At 45.1% G+C, this 25,955-nt stretch overlaps 1 long non-coding RNA gene across 1 annotated transcript in view; it reads right to left on the reverse strand.

The window, feature by feature from the left end:
• LOC147754953 (uncharacterized) overlaps nt 1-25,955 on the reverse strand; it is a 59,774-nt gene that overhangs the window by 13,969 nt on the left and 19,850 nt on the right. Inside the window, exon 2 of the long non-coding RNA XR_015330578.1 lies at nt 7,767-8,063. This is a non-coding gene — a long non-coding RNA (uncharacterized LOC147754953). The remainder of the gene's footprint in view (nt 1-7,766; nt 8,064-25,955) is intronic.

The following is a 25,955-nucleotide window of genomic DNA, read 5'->3' on the forward strand; positions in this document are numbered from 1 at the left end:
CGAAGTGGTAGAAGTGATACATTTCACCTTCATTTTGCGTCTCGGTACACCTCCTAGTTATCTTAACGGGCGAGTGTCTCGGATACTATAGCTATGTTCCTGCCGAAGACGCCTCGATTTGTATCTATGGCCGAACACAATTAGCTACCCGTTACGCGGTCCTTTCTGCTTTATTTGCCCCTCGTATACGATTGCTGTCGTTAATTAACGCCTTATGCCTTCAAAGGATAGTTTAGGATTACTGTGAGCACAATAGGAACTTTACATACTTTCATTTGCAGGCCATCTTAACCGTTTATATTTCATTAAACCATATATATATATATATATATATATATATATATATATATATATATATATATATATATAGCCGTTTATTGCACGTGTACCTTTTTGATACTCCCGGAAAAAGAGCCTATATATGAAGCAGACCCATGCATACTGAAGAGATCACTATGTGGTCATTTTTCAATGCAAACCATTTTATAGAAATAGCGATCACAGCTATGCATTGAAGCTACAATGCATTGCATTCTCTCTAGAATTAGCTAGCCTAGCTTAACGACTATACGCACACCAGTGACCATATATCACAAACATTCACGTACATTAGAAACGTGCTACGTGTAAGCGGTCATTCATTAGTGAGCATAAACTGCGGCATTGGGCGCTAAAAATGGGGGCACGGCCATTTGAGAACGGACGGACCTAATGTTGTTAGTTGAACAACACTTGCAAACGATTATGAAGAGAGAACCGACGAAAATAGCGGGCAAAGACTTGCTCCTTGCTTACGGAAGGGCCGACTTGAGTTAGACATTAACGGCCGCTAAGGCGCGACAGCGCCAGTGGTCATCGTCGCTGCCAGTAACAGCAAAGAAGGTGCCAGTCCGCTCGACCAAGATATGAAAGCAAAGAACCGGGGGGAAGTTAGGGACACTTGGCTGGGACCTGGCCTAGGTCGAAAGAAGTCATCGCTAGGGCCCGGTCGGCTGCGGCAGCGCTCGATGGCGCAAACCCCGGCGATCCAGCAGTTTCCTTTGAGCTAGCCAGCGTGCCAAAGTCAGACAAGCTGATGGCAGCCTCGAGAGGTAGTTCTTTCCCCCACGCCCCGGCCGTTTTCCTAGCGCAAACCGACCACCAAGCGAAGAGAAACCGCGTGTGCGCCAAAGGAACGACATTAAGGGGGTGGATCCTTAGGAGAAGAAGGGCGTAGTCTGGGAGAGTTCTGTGTGTGTAGGAACAACCAGTAAGAAGAGCCAGGAATGGAGTCGAAAGAAAAGTCAAAGATGAGCTTAGAACGATAGGTAAAGAATGATTGGAGTAAGGAGTGCAGGGCGAGAAGGAATAGCAAGGAACCAGCCGGTAGTAGTTTGGGGACCAGCAGCGGGTGAGCATGCACGGGCCGTAGCAAAGAGCAAAAGACGAAGACGAGTTGGGGAGATGCAAAAGGGGCGACTGGGGCACATTGGATTTGGGGGAAGGTGCTCGACCAGCAAAGTGGCATCAGCAGCAGCACCAGGGAGAAGGGGAATCCTGGAGAACCAAAAGTGGGGAAATACCCGGTTCGAAGCATTTTGACTTTAGACAGGGGCTACTGGGATCGGAAGACTGCGGACGGCCAGAAAGAGCAGGAGTGGAAGAGTGAAGGCGAGTTAGCAGCTGGTCAGAGCGCCAGCCGCATTCCGCGAATACTTGCACTTGCGAATTACCGTGGACCCCAAAAGGACCCTCGGCCCCACGACGATTCAAGTAGCAGCAGCACCATCACTGGTAACAGTGGAGGATCCGAGAACACCGATAGACTGGTTGGCAGACCAGCCAGCTAGCAAAAGCCGAAAAGACGGAGACGGCGGCGCGTAAGGAAGGGAGCCGAACTGAGCAGGGCACCCATTGGACTCTGTGGGTCTGCCGAGTACGCCCAAGTCCTAGAGACGAAGCTATAACATCGGGTAAAGTAAGGGGGGGGGGGGGGTAGTCGTGCCGACAACAGAAACATTGACTACGTCGGTTTTGCTGCTGTCCTGCGAGTCTGCAAATTTGCGGCAGGGGAGAGCGGCTTGGTCCTCAAACTCCGGACCGGAGGGACCAGAGAAGCGACTGCTGAAGCCGGTACGGCTACAAAGCGAGCGGACTAGGCGACGGTAGCGGCAGCAGCAAGAGGAGGAAGAGGACGACGACAACGACAAAATACGGATGAAGAAAGAGAAGAATATGACGGCAAAGAGGAACACTAGAAAGCTAAGCAATAGAATAGCTATTATCTACAGCGTGATCACGAGTAGCCTGCCCTGCCCCGTGTCGCCGTCGGGTTGCCTTTCCCCGTCAAGGCTCGCCGAAGCCTCGCACTTCTCCCATGCTACAACAGTACATTTTCCCGCAACAACAGCCGAGTCCGGTGCAAGCCACTGCTGGTCCTAGTGATTGACGCAATACAAGTGAACAACGCGGTCCTGCCCTGTGGAAGGCAAGAAAGGCGCCACTTGTAGCAGATCGTGGTGCTCGGAACAGAGCGGAAAGCTTCTGAAGGGGACGATATGAGACGGACACCCAATGAACAGCATAGTCGTGTACAGGAAGCGGCTTGCGAGTGGATTCTGACATAGAGACCAACTGTCGCACTGTCCTGCTCGAGAGCAAAATAACAGAGGATGAACTCTCTCGTATGTCTATTATTCCAGGCGTTCAGCATACACTTCACGTGTGTCCCTAGAGTTTGCGGGCACACACACCGTTATAAAACGACCACGGGAAATTAGGTTTTTTAGCCACAGTGTCGTTGGAAAGCTTAACACCGAGAGTCGAAACAGCCTGGCTATCAAGCTTCTGTTGTTGTTACGGTGAATGGTCGACAAGAAAGTGAAATCGATTTTTACACTTTGCTGGATTCGATCTTACGAACCATCACAAACTATCCTCCAGCTTTCGAGAGATCTACGCTACCGCTCACGCCATCGCGCTGTGGCTGTCACTGTTGCTATTCCAATTAGTAAATGAATAATGCAAGTTTTATATCCGGAATTGCTGGTCGGCATTACATCGGACGGCTGGTCCCTACAAGCAACTATTGTTTTTGCTCTTTTTATAGCATGTTTTTATTTGGTGTCAATTATTCGATCATAACTTCGATACTCCATTGTAATTTGCCCGCTACGGGCCGCTATAGGCTTCGTCCGTGCTGTGTATGCAAGTCGGGTAAGTTAGTGTGCTATCTATTATTAGATATACAAGTGCCTGAATAAATGTCGGTTAGACAAATCACTATGATAAATCGACAGTCAACACTAGAAGTACTTTTTGATAATATCTTTGCTAGTACTTTTATGGAGCATGAGATATCTGATAGAAACTAAAGTGAAACAGCAACCTAAACGATTAGCTGATCGCACGGAAAATCCCATTGGACGGAAACGAGAAGCGTATCGCGCACGAAAATGACAGAAAAATAAACGCACGAGGTTGAGCTTATTTAGCATTCAAACGAGCTGGATCCGATAATAAAGCCAAGCACGAAAAGTCAAGATGGCTCCCGAGAGGACGCTGTTTCAATTATTGCTTAAAACGATGGCTGAATATGGCAATGGCCCCTTCTATTCGAGCATAGGATAGTTTTAGTTTATCGTGGACCGCTCACTGCTCCCTTGCCATAGGCAACCTAAACGCTCTCTAGGCGCAGCATAGCTGGTTATTATTTGATCTTGTTGATACTGTTTGACCTTCTTGTTTAGGAAATTTCAGTGAAGCTCTTATAGCAGTCAACTTAATCTACTATATCGAAGGAGGGAGTACGGCCCTGACAGAGCTAAGTATGCCACCTTTAGAATAAAGGCTATTAGTAATTCCAGAAGTAGTTGTCGCTTATGAGAAAATAGGACTGGCAAAGAGACGCGACAAGAATAAGCGCTAGGTCCTAGTAATTTATGTGCACTCACGGTTTTAAATTGGTATATTAGACAGTCAACAAACATAGTAAGACACGAACGACCAGCCATTCTAATAACCCTGCGGCCCTAGGGAGACGCAACAGCTCTAGAGCTTTCTAAATCTGCCTGTACATACGCATAATTTCTAATGTTGGTTATATATTTGTGCACGATTATCATAGTAAAAGTTCTACCCTTTAAAATCCTCCACTATTCTTACCTGAAGAGAAATCAAAAGCAAGAAGGAAACTGCCTTCTTGTCTGTACTTCGGTCTATCTGCTCGCCTTGCCGTCTGTATAACCGTGTGTGTTTGCGTAGATTCACACGTGCATGCCCAAATGGAACTCCCAGTAAAAAAAAAAAACATCGTCTTTCGCTATGGTATAGCTGCCCCACACAACTTCGGTCTAGCTATGGATCCGGGCTTTGTTTTATAATCACTTGGGCAGGCAACGAGCGTGATCAGCTCCTCGAACGAACGGGTGCCGACAGTCTGTTATCCGCGTTCTCAGTGTCGCCACCACTTCTGTTCCCGGCTTGAAAAGCAACAGCGGAAGCTGTTGAGAGTCCAAAATTATCCTTGACGGCTGCGTTCTTTGCTGACTCCGATCTTTGAGCTTTCGTCCCGCGGGCACCGCGACCATTACCATCATGGTTGCTGTTACCATAAGTAAGGCCAGTACGGACGGGGCCATGTCGTTGCGCAGATCCAGTTTTCGAGCCAACCTCGGAAAACTGCCGCCTTGTCGTGTTGTACACATTACGCAAATAGGCAAAATCGGACGGGAAAGACTAGTAGGCAATGCAACGAATGGCAAATGACAATGGCTGACCAGTCTCTGCTATAGCCTCTGTAAAGTGGCAGGTTGGTCCGCTCAATCAAAGCACTGAAGAACCGCCATAACCAGTAACAGTAATGGAAACTTGGACGTTTTCTTCAAGACCGGCTGTCAGCCACGCTTTCTCTTTCTGTCTGACTTTCGCTTGTCACCAACAAAGGGTGATACCGGCAGCCTAAAAGGACAACACCTACTAACAGCTATGCCTTATTCAGTCCGTTATCGGTGTCTAGTTCGACGATTTCAGATATACGGGTTAAGAGACAACGAACCGACAATGTGAAGAATTGTGGGAAGAAACGAATAGCTAAGGATGAGTAGAAATTTAGCGGAAAGAGGACGTACGTACGTAGTGGCATAAAGGCCGATACGGGAGGCAGGCTAGAAGGTTGAAGCTGCCGGCAAAGGATGCATTAGAAACGTTCCTGGTTAACCGACAGACGCGACGACCGTTTGAATAAAAGAAAAGAACACCTAAGGGATAGTAAAGCTAAATGAATATTGACAACCCGAAATAAATTTATCTATAAATCCGTACGTTCGTATTGCGAGAATTGCACGCGTTTTCTGTGACTATTTTCTTCGATTTAGTGAACTTTCGCACAATCGATTTGAAACATGTGGTCACGAAAATTTTCGCGCATCGACATAGCCGCAAAAGTTAAGGAGTTAGCTGAAACTCTGACCTACACTTACCTTATTGACTCGAAACAACGTCGAAACCATTGATTTGATGAGCTGTGGACCCTCTTCTATCAGTAACTAGCGCTGCTGTGACTATTAGCGCACGCCAATCAAGGGCAGCTTACGTACTGAAATTCCGACCGAACCGTACGAAAATATACTAGATCTGCCGCTGGTCAACGGCGGAATCACGTCGCCCAGATCTCTAATGCAGGATCTACTCTCGGTCATCGACATGGTCGACACACGACCTTCCTGGTTGGGTACCTTTTTTCGAAAGCCACTGAAGTAGCTGCCAGTCGAATTGATGAAATTGCTTTTCCGTAGCAATTTCATCAATAGTAGTGTTATCAGTTGAGTAACTCTCACGGGTTGCTACATTAGAGTGACCTTTAGAAATAAGGCAACTTGAAAAAACGACCGGACTTTACAATAGACCTCGTCCAGCGACCAGCGACTTCGTTACAAAGTGAGTCTGCGATAAAGATAGCCTAACAGCGTTCCAGGTACGAGCGGCAAGGACGTGTAAAACAGTAGTGAACGTAACGGCTTGTATGCACTTGCATGAAAAATATGTAGTTTTACAAGTACCTAGCAAACTCTATTACCGCTCGAGGCGAAAGTATTAGTTTATTAGGCGTGAAATGTCATTGTTTCGCAAGCAGAGAAGGCGGGGATATTATCGAGAGCTAGAACTGAAGGTGACATCCCTTAAATCCAATATTGATTTTCTACGTTTCACTGCTATCGAATACATCCACTTATCACTATCACACCGAGTAACTACTAACATCCGGTAAACAGTATTCGATCTAAGTATTGTGTCTCAGATGTGCGGTGATCTAATGTATAAACATCAATGTATAAACAAAGCGGCGATCAAAGTGTTTACAAGAAAAACATGGGTCGGTATAAAATTCGTCATTCAGAAAAAGGTTAAGGGTAGGATGGGAATTGTAATGACGTTTTGGTTAACGCTTTATAGCGTGTTGAACCAGGACGTTCGTACTAGATATTTTTCGAAAATAGCTCCATTTTCAGGCGTATACGTGCAGAAAGGAACACGCCGAAAAATCCACATCTCTCTATGGCGGTCGGTCTTCAGTTGGGTGAAACGGAATGTCTCCACGTACTGCTTTAAGGCGTTAGCTTCAACCTGTTTAACAAATGTCCTTCTTTCTGCTAGAGTCTGCGTGCCGTTGTTAGTCTTACGAATATATATATATAACATGTACCACTGGGAGGTGACAATTCTAACCGACGCTGAAGTCAAGATGGTAAACGATTATGATAATATAAATTGAGTATTATACTGTTGTTTTGCAATTTGTCAATAGTGAACTTTATTCTATGCTGGTTTGTATGTATTAAATAATTAGAAAGGAATTGTTGGACCTTTTTCTAATCGAGCGAAATACAACACAGTACTCTATACAGTTACAGAGAACAATACTAAACAGGCAATTACGTGAGTTATTACCGGGTTTAGGTCAGTGGGACGGCTGCGTCGCAGTGGTACCTTTCTTGGTGGTCACTAGAAGCGTTATAATTCTAGGTCTTTATGGGTCCGACGTACGATAGATTTGCTCAATAGCTGCGGACAGCTGTTTTAGGATATCTAAGTTAAGATCGAGATTGTCGAAAGTGGATGAACTTGTGGCACTTTTTTTCGACCTCTACCAGCACTTGATACCAACTTGAGCTCATATTACAGTTCTACTAAATGCTTTATCGCTATCACCCCCTTCGAAATCATGTTCCAGTCACCATGGGACATGACACGTTTGAAGTGGGCGTCTTATAACACTGGCGTCGAGAACACCAGCGACAATATCGGCCACCCAGGCCCGAAAAGTCCTATAGTAATTCGTTCTTGCAACCAACTCTCAGTTAATAAAAACATTCGCATTAACAATTCTGAGATCAGGTCCGCTTTCGAAGTTCCGTCCATCGGTAAAGCTCTGGGCACAAATAGTCCGCTAATTGCTAAGACACTTAATTGCCTACCACGTTCGCATCTCTCCATCTTATCTATCGGTACCCTTAAATTTCACACCACCATTATCAGCAGGCCGATGATATTTGATCGTGTTGAAACGTCGTCCTGTTTCTTGTTCTTCTTGGCGCATTCGATAGCATTATTGACATACACGTTGGTAACGACGGTGGCAGCCTTCTTTATCTCCCAGTTGCGGTTCTCGCAGAGTCATTTTCATAGGCAGGTCTCCAGGGAGCGTTCTGCTAGAGAAAGCAAAGCGGTTCTTTTTGTTCGAGAATATTGCAACTAATTCGCCTTTGCTGGTTCGGTGTAATACTCACCTAGGGGCGCTTGAATGGCCCACGTCGGTAGGCTGGATATAACAGGAACTGCGAAACGAGGCCATCCCAACGGCTCCGCACGCCACTCCGACGCCTTCCTTTGGCTCGACTCACTTCATCTGTCTTCTCGTTCAGCTGCTTTTCGTAAGTTAACAGGACCACTGCCAACCAGCGAGCAATGCACTGTTTGATCCCTGATGCGGCAGCCGTCGCCACTTGCGCTGCTCAGCAGAAGTCGGCCGGTCGAAAGCCGGGTACACGTGTGGAGTCCCCCAATGGAGGCCAGAGCACCTAAGCCTTTCGAATAGCGGACGAAACATAAGAAAGCAAGGTGTTGAGTGTTTCAGGCGCCATCAGCAAAGAAAGAAATTGGATAGTACGTGCGTGTGCGCTTACAACGGAACACATAACAATATCGGCTTAAAAACGACTATAGTTGATATTAGAGCAGACCGGATAGTGGACGATAGTTACCGAGTCGGGAAACCCTACGGTATACTCATAACAACCTTTGTGTCCACTGCGCTGATTACTTCGCTGTAGTTATTGGCTGGAAATAAAATTCCACGTAGAGGTTTGGTCGCTGGTAGAGCAAAGCATGATCGTCTGTCTACACATGCAGGTTCGAGTTGAAATCAAAATAAGTACCTGTTTCTGGGAAAATCGGTGTATTTCAGGGTGGCTTTGATCCGAGTACGTCGCAGTTTAAAAACAAAACAGATTACATGGGCGTAAGCTGGGTTACAAGCATTGAAACGTAAACAAATATAAGGAAAAGATGTTTGCGTTATTGTTCTAAACGCTGTCATGGAATAAGTGATACACACATGTGACTAGGCCAAAAATCGGAAAAGCTCCTGAGAAAGAAGAGTTGCATCTTTACTTAGAAGTAATTTTCAATGGTGCTTATTGTGTTCTATCTTGCTTTGCATCGACGCAAAAACGTATGTACGTATTAACAGCGTTTTCAAGTAGATATTTAAATGTTTTGTATTGTATATCCGGTGTTTTAGTTAGATATCAACGAATTTCAGGCGATAGGTACCAACGAAATAGTTAGCTGTCAGTAACCGCATGCGTAGATGTTATATTAAATGGTTGAAAATGTATTGATCCTCTTTAGGCCACAACTAAAGCAAATATGTTTGATACTTTATAAAAATATTATTAAGCTAGGTAGTCACCATTTTTAAAAGACGACCTTCTGTCGGTTTTTTCTAATACTATAATCCCATAATTTTAAAATGTCTGGTTTCTGCGCTAAAAACTGTGACAAGCGATTTTTGCGTTCCTCCATTTACCTTCCAATTAACACCACTAAAAAAGTTCTACAAAGACCGAAAGAGATGATAGTTTGAGGATACAGGATTTGCGTTATCTAAGGCGAACGTATTAAAATTCCTTATTTCAGTTTTTGCCAGGTATCTAAATGTATAAGGTCGTGTATTTTCATTGTAGTATATGACGTCCTTTCTGTTGACTAGTTTTGGCTGATATTCTTAGAAGGTTGTTGTAACCCTCTTGGTTGTTGACAGTAGAGGTCCTACTCCATCGCGCTGTTAGGCAGAACTAGCATCATCTTTTTGCAATCCCACCAACCACATTGCACCACCTTGTTTGGCGTTAGTCTGTGCTTTACCACAGATTGAGGAGTGTATTTTTTGCTTTTCTTCGTGCATCACCGTGGTATTTAATCTACTTTTTATCACTCACGATTAAACAATTTAGGAATAGCTCAATTTTATTGTGTTTCGATCAAGGAATTATCTTGCGTCAGTTTGTGTGATACTCACACGCTGAACCTTTATTTTTGTAGCCAAACGACCTAAAACCCCTTGAATGTCGACGTTGTTTCCCTATCAATGTTTAATATATAATAATTTATAAATAAATTATATATATGTATACATTATTTTCGCTTATATTTAAGGCACTTTGTCTATAGTTAGACAGACCGTCAAAACCTGTTCCGACAGGTCGATATTTTGGTTTAACCTGCGGCTCCAGCTTTTCGAAGGTGTTATTAGCGATATTCTAGCGGCGGCCTTAAAGGCTAAACGCAGGTTCTCCTGATCACTGCCTAACAGAAAGTGCCCAAAAAGCGCAATGCTCTATTAAAGATGAAATGTCAGAAACGCAGTTGAAATCATCTTCATCTATTGTTGGTCCTAGATATTTTAAAGATATTATAAGACAAAAAACCTAAAAGGTAGAGCAAATCTAAAAGGTAGAGTGGAACATTTTTGCATTCCCAGCCCAAGTTAAAATGCACTCCGTAAGAGCTAATGCAGTTCTGAGGGTTAGACTAACTTACGAAAGGGTTAAAACCGTAATGGTCCTCTTTGTAACTCTATGAGACGATATCTACCTTCTTACAGGTTACTTCAAGCAAATGAACGTTTATTTTTTTTTAATACAACAGGGTGTGAATAGTAGACATGAATAGATGGGCATCCACCTCGTGCGGGAAAAGGAGGGGCGAAGCCTTGGCTAAATCCGCAGTTTCAGTAAACTTGTGCTTGGTGATCTAGTGGGGACGGTTCCGGACCAATAAAAAAGAGCTTTATTATGCTTTATAGCACAAGGAGTTCCGGCGGAACTATTATGAATCCGAGCCGAATGAGACCGCACTACAACATTCATAGCCTGGCAGCTGTCTATTTGGGATAGGATGGGGCTATTACCTCCAAATGCCCCGCCGACGTACAGAAACTTACTAATGCCACCAAGCATCCAAGTACCAAAATAGTGCTAATTCGGGTGCTGTTGCCGAAGTCTCCTGGTGACCACTGTCAAATCGCCAAAAAAACACTGATCATCCGTATTTTCCTGTTGGATATATTTTTCATATGCAGCTATTGTGCACTTAACCATAAATGCGCATAAACGAATGACCATATCAGCAGACTAATCAGGGCAAGGTTGATACTGACTGAAGTTATCAGAGAAGTTAATTTATTAAGAAGCTTGAGAGTGCGGGCTCGGGAGTAAAGCTTGGCATTAAGGTGACAATATATTCAGCTTCGTGAATATAGCCACACATGGAAAAGTTGTTTCAATTTATAGGTAGCCTATGTCATATGTACCGGAGACGATTCGTAAGCATATGTTTTCAGTTCCGAAATACCTGCGAATATATTTGTCTACTTATATTTTATCTCTAATTTTTATTGGTAGTGAAAACCAAGGCGTGTCCCGATGAGGTGATGGGTAAGAGATTACTTTTGCTGAATCTGTTTTCTATCGCGCTACAAAATTTATTGGTATCGGCGTGTTCTATCGTGTCCTAAAACATCTCGGTTACCGCGTACGGTACTGAAGCGTCCTAGCCCTGCGGTTGCTTGCTGAGTGTACTTTCTTAATTAAATAGCTTACGCATAGATTGAATGGATCCGAATTTTGCTGGTGCACTGAGTAACAGCCGAAGAGATACCCCCCTTGAAGAAGAAATCCCCTGTCTCAATAAACCACAGACTGCCTTCTTGTAGAGTGCGCCTATCGCACTTGGCCAATACAAACGTTGACAAAGGTTAACGAATGACTTAATCAATTTCGTCCGGAATTCATATGCTCATATTGAAAGCTACGTCGCTATGCTAACATCGCCTTATGTTAACGCTGAGAACCGCACGTGGTCATGCGGTCAATGGCAAATAATAATAATACCCTTTATGTAGAAACCAATCTCAACCAATCTCTTCAGGACTACACGTTTGTCTTTTTACAGTCTGCGCTTGTCTGAAGACACACACAAACCGATCTTCCTCTTGTAGCATTCAAATGAACTCCATCAAGTCTTGGTCCAAAACGGTAGACTATAAGATTCCTGGGGATTTTTCTATTACTAAACTTGCCAATGTACGCATGATTCTTTCTTGCGTAAATTGATCGCGCACCGTTTTTTCTGTGCGTTTCACCGCTACTGAAAATATGAAAACTGCAAGCGGACAATACAGACATGCTTTCGATAATAATATTTTTTGCTAGATGTATTATATTCTCTGTCTTTATTGCCCATCAATGACAATTCATAGATAGTAAAGAAGCTTACATTGCCGAGCCAGTTAGCTGTCTAAAAAAAAACAACTGTTGACTTATTAATTTATCTTTATATATAACTAGCTATAGAAGTTAGATAGCAGAAATCAATGACTATATAACATAATAGTAGTAACATTAAGCTACTATGGGTAACGTGTTAACACTATGTTTTTAACGAGCTCACTCTTTAAGGGTACTATAATATATCGTTACGTTTCCTTAACGACATACCTAGGTAACACTTCTTTTGGCCTCTACCCGTTTTTGCCGTATGAAATGCCATGATGTTTCCCGATACGATTTTTCTGGCCTTTCGCTCCACTTTTCTTTAACACTTAGAAATTACCTTCGGTAGATGCTTTTATTAAAATGACCAAAACGTTACTTAGCGTTCACGTGTTTTCCTGCGGATTCACATATATATTGCGCGATATATATCCCGCTGAGACAGCTCCCGGCATGTCGTTGTTTACTCGTTCCTTTTTCTGTGCTTATTTTCAGCAATGGCGCCCACTTTTCCTTGTCGGTGCTGCTTTGCCGCTGCTCATCTGCAGTTATGTGCAGTCAGTGGCGACAGACGCAGCTGGACTTGGTAGCGCAAAAGCCAGCCGGAGTTGCTCGACGTTGCCTGGTCGGGTGGAGATGCGTATGGCTGACTATGTTCCTAGCCGTCGGCCTATATTAAGGTCTGAAAGAAGACAGAAAGAATCCGGCGGATGCTGAAGCTTGCGGGAGAAGCTTGTAGAGACTCGCTGCCGACGGCTTTAGCAGGCCGAACACCCAGACATAGTAGCTTGTTGGTGGCTTCGTATTGAGCAGCAGGCGAATGCGAGCTACTGGAGCTTGATTCGCCTACGTGCTGTCGAGGTACCCAACGTTCCGGGTCGTTAGTTGGGTCCACACTCTCACAGTCATACTATGTACTCTCACAGCCTTTGGGAATATGTTGGCCTAACTTCGTGCTACTCCCGAGAGCATTGGTAACATTGCCCATAACACCTTCTTCTCGCGTTTCGACAAAGACTGCCGATACATCAGGTAATGTATAGCTTCTTGTAAACGCGCACAAACGACGAAGTTCAAATCTCAGATAGATTAACCTGTTTGAGCTGGATTAAACATATAAGTTTCGGATGCAAATTCACGTACTTTTGCACTTTTTTCTTTATATGCTTACACTGTCTATATATTCGTTGCGGTTTTTGAAATTGGCGCTTTGCCTCGTTCGAAATTAAACCATAGCATGTCGAATTTCAAATGCATCCATGTTGCAATGCCCGTTAAAAGCCTGGGCATAGTATAGGTCTCACTACGTAAGCCACCTCTATAACTCAGCCAAGATCTAGGCTCTGCATTACGGCACCAGAATTACCATTGTATAATATTTTCGTAATTAATGTTTCACGAGAATCGCATCGAAGGTTCAGTGCGGCTTGTAACGTAGTTTTCAAATTTGCCTTTGCAGCAGTGAACAAAACCTCGTTTTTACTGAAAGCTGACATACATTTCAAACATATCGTCTACAAAAAAACTAAGAAGAATAACGTGGCCGTATCATTACCAGCATCACCGTCGAGCTGCCTGCTTCTACGCATACCCTACACGGAACAAGCTGCTCCATCATTCAAAATATGCAGCTAAGATGTTTAAGAAGATTAACTTGATTTGGCAATAGATAGCAGGCGAGTAAATTTCATAGGGAAAAAATAAGTAAGACACCGTTTTCATACGCTTTTCATTTCGGTCCTTCATACCTTAGTGATTTATAGATAGGATTTATTTCTCATAGAGTCCGGAAATCGATAGAAGCATTATTTTCCATACTTTTTTTCTATTTGAACGTTTCTGCAGTATCTTTTCATATATACACATATATAATTCGTATTGATCTCTTGTTAATAGAATTTCGAGCATTCGGCCATAAAATTTAGCTCAGAGAATCAGGTCGATATACCTGAGTCATTTGAATATAGTAACTGGACCGGTTCATGAGACATTTTATGTTCGAAATAAGAATAGTCGGAGACTATAGTAGTTCGAGAATGTATTTAATGCTTATTTAGGGCAATGTGTACAGGAGCCAACGCTTGTGAACAATACATGTCCCTACGGATCGTAGGCGATAGCTTCTAGTGCTCGATTTCAAACGCCTAGTAGGCACCGACCACCTTCAGCAGTGTGCACACCTTCGAAAAGGACTATTTTTTATTATTAAGTGCAATAATCCTGCTTTACCTACACTTGTTGTATGTTTTCGGGCGTTTAGCGACTCGAACGTATGACTCCTTGTAATTGGCTCTCAAATACGATCCTTCCAGTGCTTCTTAGGGACACCACCGCGCTACAACAAAAAATGAGCTAAACTCCAAACAGTAACTTAAAAACGGGCCCAGTTTTCACGTTGAACCTTGTTTGTCTAAAAGAAAATTAAAGTTTCCAGGTAGATGAGAGCAAATGATTTTATCTTCCTGCTATAAAAAAAAAGTTGTCCCTATTTTTTTTAACAACAACATGTAAGTTGTTGGTTCTTGTTTATTTATAACGTTAATAGTAGACAGTATGATACCTTAATTGTATTTAGGAAAAAATACTGGATGCATGTAGTCACTTGGACATCTATTGTTGTACATATTTGCAAGTACCTGTCAAACCTGATAATTTTTTTGGTAAAGTTATTTATTTTTTCTAATTAGCGTGTTTGTTTTTTGAATTGTTTATTGTTGCTTAATATTTTTAGTCTGTGACTGTAAGGGTTATCAACACCTAAAAGGCTAATACATACTTTCTAATCTTCATACCCATCAAATCATGCCCGTTTATGTTTTCTTTATCGACAGCTCCGCTTGTTGTTTGGCTTCAAATGACTTCAACAAGTTTGGATCATACTAGAAATTATTTTTAACCACTTTGTTTAGAAAATGCTTACTCGCATTATACCGGATTTACTCGCCGGACGCTACGGGGATTTATCAATAACAGTCAACTGATTCCTCGAAAGGGAGGTGTCATAAACAAGGCAACCTCGACTGTGCACAAAGGTCTATGCGTTATTATAGCGTATCTCGAAAGAGCATACTTTAGTGGTGCACGGGCATATTTTTTTCTGAAATCCACTCTGTTTAGGTCTGTATTTTATAGACCCAGCGGGCTGGTGTTGTCGCAGTTTCGTCGGTCACTCTAATCCGACTGGATCGGGGATCAATACAGATGAACCCGATTTTGTGCTGGATTGACGATCGCTGGCTAGGCTAGATTTGGCGCTGCTTATTGCTTTGTGTGGTCGCTTCCGGGCTCAGTTCAAGTTCGGCGGTCTCGCCTTCAGCTGTGCTAGCGGCTTCAGCCTCCATCATCAGTCCGCAACAGCAGTGCTCTCCCCAATGCAACAACTTGCGGGAGGTGTCGTGCGCAAAGAGCGACGTGGCAGGCCAAGCGAATAGAAGAAGTTTGTGCTCTCGTGTAGGATGCATGTAGGTTTTTGCTGGATATCGACACTGGATGAAAACCCCGTAGCTATCCAACGGACGAACGGATCCTTCTCCCTGTCATTAGTTGTAGTGGCAGTAGAAGCAACCTGCCGTCGCACTGCGGCGCCCTGCTTGCATGCGCCATGTCTAGCTAGCCATATCCCCTATCCTACCATTGCAGAAAAGACTGTCGGTCTGCAGCAGCTCCGCGCTGTTTTATAAGTTCGTCGCCTTTTTGCGGCCACCAAAAAAAGGGAAATGCAGGTGGAACAACCGAGAAGGACTAGCGGGCCCTGCAATATACGAGGTAACTACGGACAGATAGGTTCTATGAAACTGTGAGTAAAGTATGGGCTCTGCGACTATGCCGGCTCGACTATCGTGCAAGTACCGCGGTAAAAGCAGTAACGGCAATGTGTATTTGTGCTCGTGTGAGCGCGAGTCGATGTGTGCGCCGACCTGCAAGATGTACACACAAGATGTAGTACACAGGCACAAGCTGTATTTTCTGCAGGTATCTAGTGGCAGTTGCAGTGGCCATACTAATGTTCAGCGATATACCGAAACCCCTAAAGCCTCCAGCAGCTACTAGTTGTACACCTGAACGCTACCGTTATTGCAGCTGAAGGCGCCGCTGTCGCTAGCTGGGAGTTGACTGCTTTTCCCAGCTGACTGCGGTCTTCCTCGGGCGGAGCGCTGAAAGCCGTGAGCAGACAGAGCTAAGGCTAGAGCTGCTTTTGAAAACCGTATGAGAGTTCTTCGTTTGACTGCTCATTGCTCGAGCTCGCTTTCCTTTTCGATTACGCTCCCTCGGCTTCATAAGCGTGAAGAGGTTCAGGAGTATCTGTTGAAGGGTAAGATTCAGGAAAAAAAACAGAGAGAGGGCCACTTGGAACGACACGAGCATGAACTCGCTCACTTAGACTGTAGTGACGGTGGTCGTAGCGGCGATAGGAGCAGTAGAGCAGGCATCTGTCGTCAGCGGTTTGAACTATGACTCTGTGAGGCCGCTCGGCTTGCCGGTCAGACAGTTCCCTGAGTAAGGTATTACTTACTGGTGTTGCTATCGGCGCGCCGTCGTGTCCCTTGCTCTGAACCCATGCTTTGTGATTCTCTACGCTAAGACTAAGACCGACAGTCCGTACCTTACCGTTGGCAGGAATTGGACGGCTCCTTTTCCTCAATTTCTCCTTTACTCTCTTCAACTTTCTTTCCATTTGTCTCCCTTTAGGGGCCCAGAGAGGAATAGAGAAATCATAAAGATGGATACCGCTTTACTGGTTTTTTATCCATTGCTATTGCTTTCCCGCTGACTGGCTTTTGCTGTGTGTTTACGCAACTGCTACAAGTAAGCAACAGGCGACGATGATGACTACGTATGCCCGTTATAGCAGGAGGATTGGTATTAACAGAAATATCAGTTCTGATACACGATCGTGATATAGCATGACAGAAAGAGGCAATAGAAGGATAGTACAAGTCAGTAGCCTTTGCTGCTGCTACTGCCACCGCCGCTGTGGCCCTGCGATATCCCGCTCCTCCTGGTATGGCCAGGGACGAACACAGTCAGGCTCGTGATGAGAAGCCTTGGATATGGGCAGATGGAAGCACTATGGGCAAAGCAGAAACTGCTACCGTGGCCGCTTCTCTTTTCCTGGCCGTTTCTTGGTCGGGCTAGTCTTACTAACACCAGCCCTAGTTTTTCTATCAGGGATTTCCTATAGGCCGGTGATGACGACAACCAATCAGAAAACGATGTGAATACGGTGATGGTGGTGGCAATGATAGCATGGATCTGCTGATTTCGATCGCGGCGCGAGATTGAGATTGGTTACGAATGCATAATACAGCTCACGACTATGCAGAGCTTTCTGAAGATGGAGTCAAACTGACGACAAGAAGGAATACTCTTATATTATATATGTATATGTATAGATGCTACTTCTTTAAACATTACAGAGAGCTACGTTTTATATGGGTATGTACCCCTCGCCTTATAGCCTCGTTGATTCGCCGTCAATGTATGCGCATCCACATCTCTGAGACGACTCACGTCTTAAGGATTGTTTCTTCTTCCTTACCTCTTCGCCATATATGACAAAGACGCACACAGCATATACGTGTATAAGTATATCCGGCAGAATTTTGTGCATTAGAATTGCATTTGTTTCCTTTCCACTGTGCATCCACAATTTGTTCACCGCAAGCACACAACCAGCTTTAAGGCACTGAAAAGGAGGCCAGCGGAACGGCTCTGGAGAAAAAGTGTCGAATCAAAGCAACCTTATAAGAGTCCTCAAAGAAGCCCAAATCGCGAGTCGCGCCTCTAGTAGGCCGATAGCTATAACTGCATGCGGGTGCTGTTTTCTTGTTCGTCCTAAATCTACACTAGACGACCACAATAGACTTACAATAAAACCTGTTCGATTCGTGTCTGGCTGGCGAAGACACTCGTCTTAGCTCCCCGACCCATGCAGCCATCTTGTCTGCTGTTCTCTGGGCCCCCTCTGGCTACCAATGACCATCATCAACACCGTCGGCTTTACTGCGATTAGCAGCAATTACATCCCACTCCCATCTTTCGTTTTTTCGCCCGCTCGCCTTTTTTTTTTTTCTAGCCCCCGATTTCCCCTCTTTACAACAATTCACCCTTCTCGTAGAGCTTTCGAAGACGAAAGTGCGACCAGATTTCGAAAGGCACAAAAAGGAAAAAAACCAAAAAAGACGAAGGTAACTTCTCCTTCGTTCTGTCATCATCTGGCCCAGTTCGGAATCCAACTTATTCTATCCCTATGTAAGTCCCTGTACCCGACCCATATTGGTCCTTCCTAGAGCCCTAGCCTGTGCAGCCCCAGTTTTCTCTCTCACACGTCGTCTTTCACTCGACGCAGGCTTCGATGCCTTGCGAAATTCGATTCGGTTCTGAAAAGATTCAGCAGCAGCAGCAGCAGCAGCCGCAGCCGCCACAAGCCGACCTGTAACGCGTCACGCTACTATGTTCACGGTTGATTCCCTAAAGAACGCAGGAGGCAATGTACAGACTGACGGGATGAGCTTGTTGGGTTCTTGGCTTGGCCATCCTGCCCATCCACCGGCGAATTTAATCATCCTGCGAATTTGAATCCTCTCTGTCGCCATCGTTTGCGAACGAACGACGAATGAAGCACTGGAGAGAGCAGCGTAATGCCAAAGAAGAGAAGTAAGTAGTCGACAAGCCGGTGATGGCAGCAGGGTCGAAGGTGGTGGCAGTTTTGGGATTTTGCAAAACAGCCGGTCCTGTCGGGGCAAAGTTCTGGGCAAAATGGAACGGAGATGGGGAACAGCTATGCATCTGTGTGGCCGACGATTCTGTTGAGTGTGATGCAGGAAAGGGGATATGGGTCAGGGTGTGCCCGAAAAGAATAGAACGAACAGAAAGAGAAGCTGAGACAGCTCGGTCCCCATCTCGTGCTGATGTTGCCTCCCCCGATTTCACGTCTCCGTTATGCGGTGCCGCTACTGCTGTTATTGCTGCTCGTCGCACTCCGCCACCACGAATTTCCCTTTGCCTCCTTTGCCGCCAGTGTCGACTATGTCCGATGCCGGCCGACGTTACCGCTTTCAATGCGGCTTCAGCCGGCACCTCCTGCATTGATTCGTTCCGTCTTCTTCGCTGTATCTCGTTTTCAGTGCGTTCCTTTGGCGTCGGCATACTGTGCCTTCTGTTTGCTTTTTTCTTCTTTCCGTCACGTCTGTTTCTTGCTTTCCCGCAATCGATGCTCCAGCTAACATCCTCACCTTTGATTTTCTTCAGTGGCGCTCACTTACTGCGACAGTCGCGGCAGCGGCAGTAGGGACAAGAAAAAACGTCGGTGCGGCCTCTTTCTGAGCGCGAATGCGTGGCCCAAAGTAGGTCAGTAAAAAAGAAAGAGACAACAAGAAAATGGAGGGCTTGACACCCGCAGCCGCGCCCACGGTCGCTAGCGGATTCACGCAGGCAGACGACGAGACCGATACGAGTGCTGATGTCTTGGCAGAATTCCTCTAATTTATCTCCGGTTAAGCGAGCAGAGCGATACCACGAGGATAGAAAAGGAGAATGCAATGGACGGAAGGAAATAAAATACGTTCGGTAATTAGAGGCACAGGATGGGGATTACATTTTTGCGCTATACGATTTCTTGTTTTCGAGCACAATTAGAATAAAGCTATTCATCACTGGGGGAAAAGTCAAGATAGAGATTTCAGAAATTTCCTGGGTCTTCAATTTTTAATCATGTATTTATCCACGTACGCAGTCTTTACATTTTTCAAAAACTAGGGAATCGGGCCCGCCAATCGATTGAAACTTGGTACCTTTAGGAGTAGGAAGACAAGCTACTAAAGGATAGGGCGGGCACATTTACGGATACGTTGTAGCCGCAGCTAATAGTCGAGTTCAACATGCCCAATTTGTCTTTGGTTTGTTTAATGGACGTTTAATTGATCGTCGCTCGAAAAGCAACTAATAAATCGCTTGGAGAGTACCATATCATTGCAAAATGCTAATGGTGCTATTTCCAAAAATCATCATAAACCACCTTCACTATGTAAAAAGTTGTTTATGGCGTTTTTTTTTTAACTAACTGCGGGCTACCATAGCGTCTTTGGTCACTCCATCGTATACCGGGTAGAGCCAGGCCAAATGTTGACGAATCGGCGACTACATTATACCTCGTCGGTCTACATATATTTCTTCTATGCTCATGTTCACCGTGAGTCTATTCTATCATGCTAGCAACTACCATTTCATGGGATGCTTTAGGGATACCCACAGAGATTTGCTTTGTGCAGTTATTGATCTTCTCCCTAGTCGAATTTAAAATTGGATTTGGAAGAACTTCAGAAAAAGAACCTAGAAACATTTAAAGTTTGGCTTGCCCGTTCTGATCTATGGATACTAAGATTCTGTCTGTTCTAAAGAAACGTCATTCGGTAAAGATGAAATGATGCTATGCATCTACAATTTTATTATTTTTGAGCCCGTTTTTTACGAGTTGACTAAACAACACATTACACTCACTAATCCATATGCCTTACAATGTTTGCGTTAAGAGCAATCCAACTAAGGTGCATATATGTTCCTGGTCATTATGAATGATACATTATTTTCATCGAAATACTGTTTTTTTTTTATTCCAGTAGGGCCGTACAAAACATTTGTCTAAGCCATTTTGGAGTACGCGATACTTAACCACTAAAAAAAAAATCCTAACCCATATCGTTGCTTTCTTATTTTTACAATCTCAAAGGTATCGAAACTAAAACAGACTAGAGCCTCGTCAAATACACCGCACAGAAACAGGTCATAGTAAATGAATGCCACTAAACTGATCTGTGTGTTTTATACGCTAAGCATCCCGCTTATACCAATTCCATAATGATAGTCATGCATCATAGGCGGGTAGTGGGGCATGCATTCGCCACTATGGCATTGATCGTCGAGTACGACGTTATTTCTGTTAATGCTCTCACTAACCTTGCAGATGTCTGCTTACGTTGTTGCTCTTCCCGGTCTATATTACTCTATATGTATCTGGATCGGATTGGCGGTGTCGATAGTGGTCAGCGCATGTTGTGGCCATAGCAGCAATGTAACCGTGTGTGCGTATTCCCCCCCGCTTATTCCCATTTGCCCATCGTGGCAGCATACCATCGAACTGATTCTTTCTTCTGCTTGCAATCTTTCGCCTCCTTAGCTGACGAATCGCGACCGGTGGCCAACGGCCTATGGCCTGTGGCCATAGGCCTCAGGGAAGGCACACGCTTCAGGCGCTGGGCTGGCCCCTGTCTGTTCAACGTGCGGCTGCTACTACTTAAGTTTAGACAGGCGACCCTGCTGCGGCATCCGCGGCCATGTCCGAGCTTTAAGGAGCTCGACTGCTGCTCTGTTTCCCTGCCACCTGTACCCCGTCATCCCCCTTATTCTATCCTTCTGAGGCTTGGTCTCCGGTCACGTTCTCGGAGCCAATACCTTGTTTTGCTTTCTATCTGCCTATGGTCTATATGCTGCTGCCGTGGTACTGCATGCTAGCTGGCATGACCGGGTCGACGACGAGGGAGTGCGAAGATGGGATAGCTCCGCGGGAGAAAAAGACAGGCGTCAAACGAACATACTCGCCGTGGACCGGCTACCCGCGTATCTATCTGTCTGTAGACCTGATGTGTCTGCGCGATCTCGTATGGGTAAGTCTTACCGCCTGGGTATGCGTGTATCCCGGTCTTTCGTTCGTTCGCTTACTATGTAGCAGCGTATGTGAGCGAGCTGAGGAGCAAGTAGGCTCACCGTCAGGCGGTCGAACAGGACGCCGGCGTATGGGGCTTCGCAAGGTCTACGGACCGCTATTGGCTAAGGCTAACTGGGGCTGGAGTTAACCAGCACACAGACTCCTTATGCATGCCAGTTGCTTTATGATACCCTGTCGAACAGCCGCATGGCTTCGTTGACTGGCTGTCTCTCATTGCGTGTGGTCATGGGGCTGCCCTCTGTCCGCTGCATCGACTACAGCCAGCATCGGAGCTTCTATACAACAGCTTTTTTAGTTTCTCCCCATTTCTCTCACAGACGTCCCGGACTGCACTTTCGCCTTGCAACCCCTCACACGTCACAGACGAAGGCCCTCCGTCGACCGACTACTTCTTTTACTCCTTCTCGTGTTCTGGCTTTCTTATCTATGAGACGGGTACTTCGTTTCCACTACTGCTGCCGGTCCATGCGGCCACACTACAAGAGAAACTCATGCTCGTACTGCCATATTACCCACTATATTACCCTTGTGCTACTATGTTACTAATTGCTTTGTCGTGCATGAGTTTCTTTCTTCGTTGTTCGTTGTCCTGCTCGGTCGCTCTTCCCGGTCGCGTCCTTCCTCCTTCTTGACTCGACTCAACTCTCAATGGTACGCACCGACCGGCAAACATTGCCCAAGCTAACTACTAAAGGATAGACGCCAGTCACATCCATGCCCTCCTATTGCCTACTGTGCTGTTTTACGGCAAGTAGTCTCTGCGTGTATGTGTGTGTCTGTGTAAGTGCAGAATGCGCATGTGGCCGGTACCGTTTCTATTCCTCTGTCTGCGTGACGTGTAGGTATGTTTCTATGTGTTAGAAGCGATTAAGTGAGAAGGATGCACGAGTGAGTTCGGCGAGCAGGAGTTGCCTTGACGCGGACCGAATTCGGCGCGCCACAGGTTTTGGTGTGGTGTGCCTCCGGGTTTGGCACTCAACCACCTTCCGTTTGTTTGCTGCTGTGGCTTCATCGAGAAACGCGGCGGGATGAGCAGAGCTATAGGAGATAAAAGAGACGAAAGGCGCTAGCTGTAAGAAGACGGCCGCAGTCCTCATTGGAAACGGCACCACCTCGATGGACGAGAACAGCAAAGATGATAATTTGATTAGCCCCTCTCGTCGTCCTCATGCTGGTGTGCTTTAGTCAGAAGGAAAGACGTTGAGCTATCCACTTACCCTCGGGCCTACATTAGTAGGCGCCGTAGTAATAACGGCAGTATTACGGTTGGAGTAGACCCCAGTGGCTGGCAAAGACACTCGCTGTCGAACACGGACCGACTAACAAACAGATGGACAACCAACCGAACGGATCTGTCTGCTCCAAAGATAGAGGGGAAGATCGGATAATCGGAAGCTAGACTAATAAATATACAGATTAGACAAGAGCTCACTACTTAAAATATAATATATCCATTCTAATTGGTCTAAGCAATTTGAATCAAGCGGTTAATATATTTAGTCGAACTAGTGCATCGGCTACGTCGGTAGTCCGGCATATTGGTAGGTAGGTGCGCGACCGCTTAATTAGGCGAATCATTCCCCCAAAAACTCCTAATAGAAAAAAGGTGCTCGTTCGAACCTCACAGGTCGGCAGATTTTGGCACCCCAGTCGATTAGGAAACAGGTTTAGTCTTTCATCTGCTCGAACATCAAATATCCATCCTCGTTTACTAGCCGAGGACATTCTGCTTCTGAAGGGAGCTCTGTAGTCGACAACAGGTGATCTGTGGAGGGCGAACTGATTTAAAACGAAACCAAGAGTCGTTATGCGTATAGGGAAAAAATTGTTTCGGGCTGTATAGATATTCCGTTAAAACTTCGATGCCTCCGCTTATTTAAAAACGCTTAGTCGGAGCGAACTAGAGTTCGTTTCCTACAAAAATATAGTTCGTTCGGGGCTAGGTAATTATTATCTACGCTTCGAAGGGAGATAGTATTTGTTTGTTGCTAACCGAATATCTTTATTTTTCATATATTTAGGAAAGCATTGCAGATCTAGGAAAGATCATACAGGAAAATATGCCCCTGTAACTTACTTGCCAGGTAAGTACAGTTCGGTTAACAAAAAAAAAAAAAGGTCAAATACTAAATGCTTATTATAGACAATGTTATGCTTTTCAAGGATCGTCATTGAATACCAACTGTTGTGTAGGTAACTGCGGTAATGACTCGAGATCTTACCTATAGACCTGTTTGTTTCGCATTTGAGTGGTCAAAGACAGTCCTTTCAAACAACTGATTTCATTTAGAGTGATCCTTATGGCTATGTACAGGTAACAAGAGGTGGTGTGTATGACGGTTTGATCTGCTCTGCTGTAGTAGTCTTCGGTATACTGAAGTTAAGAACCTCGAAGTTTTTATACCGACTGGAGAGCACTATCAGGGTGCGTTAGCGAACCGATTGTGACCCAGTTTAAGCGAGAAACAATCAACGCAAGCTTTTCCTTCGACAAGCGAAGAAACGGCACTATCCATCTAAGAAATCAACGACCCATCTAAACGGTCGGCTTCCAGCGTGTCACGGCTCTCCAAAAAGATGTCTACTTTCGGACTAGCGCTTTAGTTACGATATCGACCGAAACCGGGCCCATTTTCATTGTAACCCAGCTGTATGCGGGTACATTCACTAGGATGAACGGACGAAATCATTAAGTGAAGAAAAGCAAAGTTAATTAAATTAAATATTAGAGTTTTTATATAGAAATATATACAAATCATGAAGCTTTGGGAAAGCCATTGCAGAAGTACTTTTAACTTAGCCAGGTATAAGCAACAAGCAAACAGTGTTAAAAAGTAAATTAACTCTGATTCACAGGCCGTTCCCGACACTGATAAGTATGTAAAAATATTATATTCGCGTTCTACTTCTGAAGCCTGACTTAAATACATTGTAAAATATGGTTCAGGCGTCGTATTGTTCGTGATTGTGAGGGTCTAACATACGTTTTGATTGATCTAAAAATACGTTCCTTCCTTTCCTTCTTTTATCAGCTAGATAAGATATTCTCATCATCTATGTACACCTTTGACAGGCACAACCTATTTCAGTAGGTCTTCCTTGAGACAATCTTCTCCATTAACAGACAGTCTTTACCTGGCTTCAATTCACGTCAGTTACGAGTGACATCACTTATACATCGCTTATCCTTCTATACGTATTGCCAGCTTTTACCCCTTTTTTTACGCCCCCGTACTTGAGTGACGTGTGTCCTTGTCCAATCGTTCATTTTGTGATTACCTCTATTTTGCCACCAACCCACAAGCCATGGTGCTGGGGTGCTCTGCTTGTCCTGTTTGATCGACCGATCTTCTAGTGCCAAACCTGCATGAATATATGTAACCGTAGAACTCCATTGGCTATGCTGGCTTCTATTTGCTTTCGTAGACGTCACCTTCCTTGTTCGGTTGCTTGCCTAGCTATCTCAACCCGAACAGCTAAGCTCATGATCTTAGGCCTTCCAGGCCTAATCGTCACGAACCGTGAAATTCGTGAAAGACGTTTTTCACCGTTTCAACGTCATGTTCAATGTTGCAAGGCTGCCATAATACGTTAGCAGCACTTAATATCGACTTGAACCTTCCAGTAGTTACACTATGGTAGCTCGGCGCCTCTTGCCACCGTTAATGTGTGCCATACGGTGATAATGGCGGGCGTACCGATGTGGTGGCCGTCGTAGCACAAAAACCTCACCCTAGTGTATATGCTGAGGTATGGACGTGTATGTTTCTCTGTGTGTGTGACTTTGTGTGGCCTGTGCGTAGGCGAGCAAGCGACGAGCCGCAAAAGGACGAACGGACGGGCGGGCAGTCTGTCGGTGTTCCGAGCGCCACTTGAATCTCCCTAACCTCCTTGTGTGCTGGGCAAACACTGGCCGCGGTTCTTCATCTTGAATTTGCTCCCTATCTACCTCTCTAGCTCCTACCTAAGTTGCCGAGTCCCTTTACGCTGCCATCGTCGTAGTCGTTGTTGCCATCTACTGCCGAAACCCCGAGGGTTTGGGGTGTCTGTGTTTGCTTCCGACCTCTTGTCTTGGCCAGACAACTGCCGGCACCGCCGACACTTTCTCCTCTTCCGCCAGCCGCGGCAAGCCCTAAGCTACTTAACCTTAGGTCGTACAAAATTGCTAAAGAGAGGGGCCTACCAAGCGCCTTCAGAGGACCAGTTGCTTCAAGCCTCTTGCAAACGAAGCAACTGCCTAGAAGAAGCTGTGCTTCTGCATTCATCCGTCGTCGCCTATGTCGCCGCCATTACCGCACTGAACCAGCTACAGAAGAAATTGGTATCTATGGTAGCTGTTCCCTTCAGAGTAGCTTCTGCGCCGCTGCTGTTACGGTTTTTGTCTAAGTCACCGCCATCTCCCTCGAGTCATCTTCTTC

Source organism: Varroa destructor, unplaced genomic scaffold (genome assembly GCF_002443255.2).
Source record: "Varroa destructor unplaced genomic scaffold, Vdes_3.0 BEIS01000006.1, whole genome shotgun sequence".
Lineage (NCBI taxonomy): Eukaryota > Metazoa > Arthropoda > Arachnida > Mesostigmata > Varroidae > Varroa > Varroa destructor.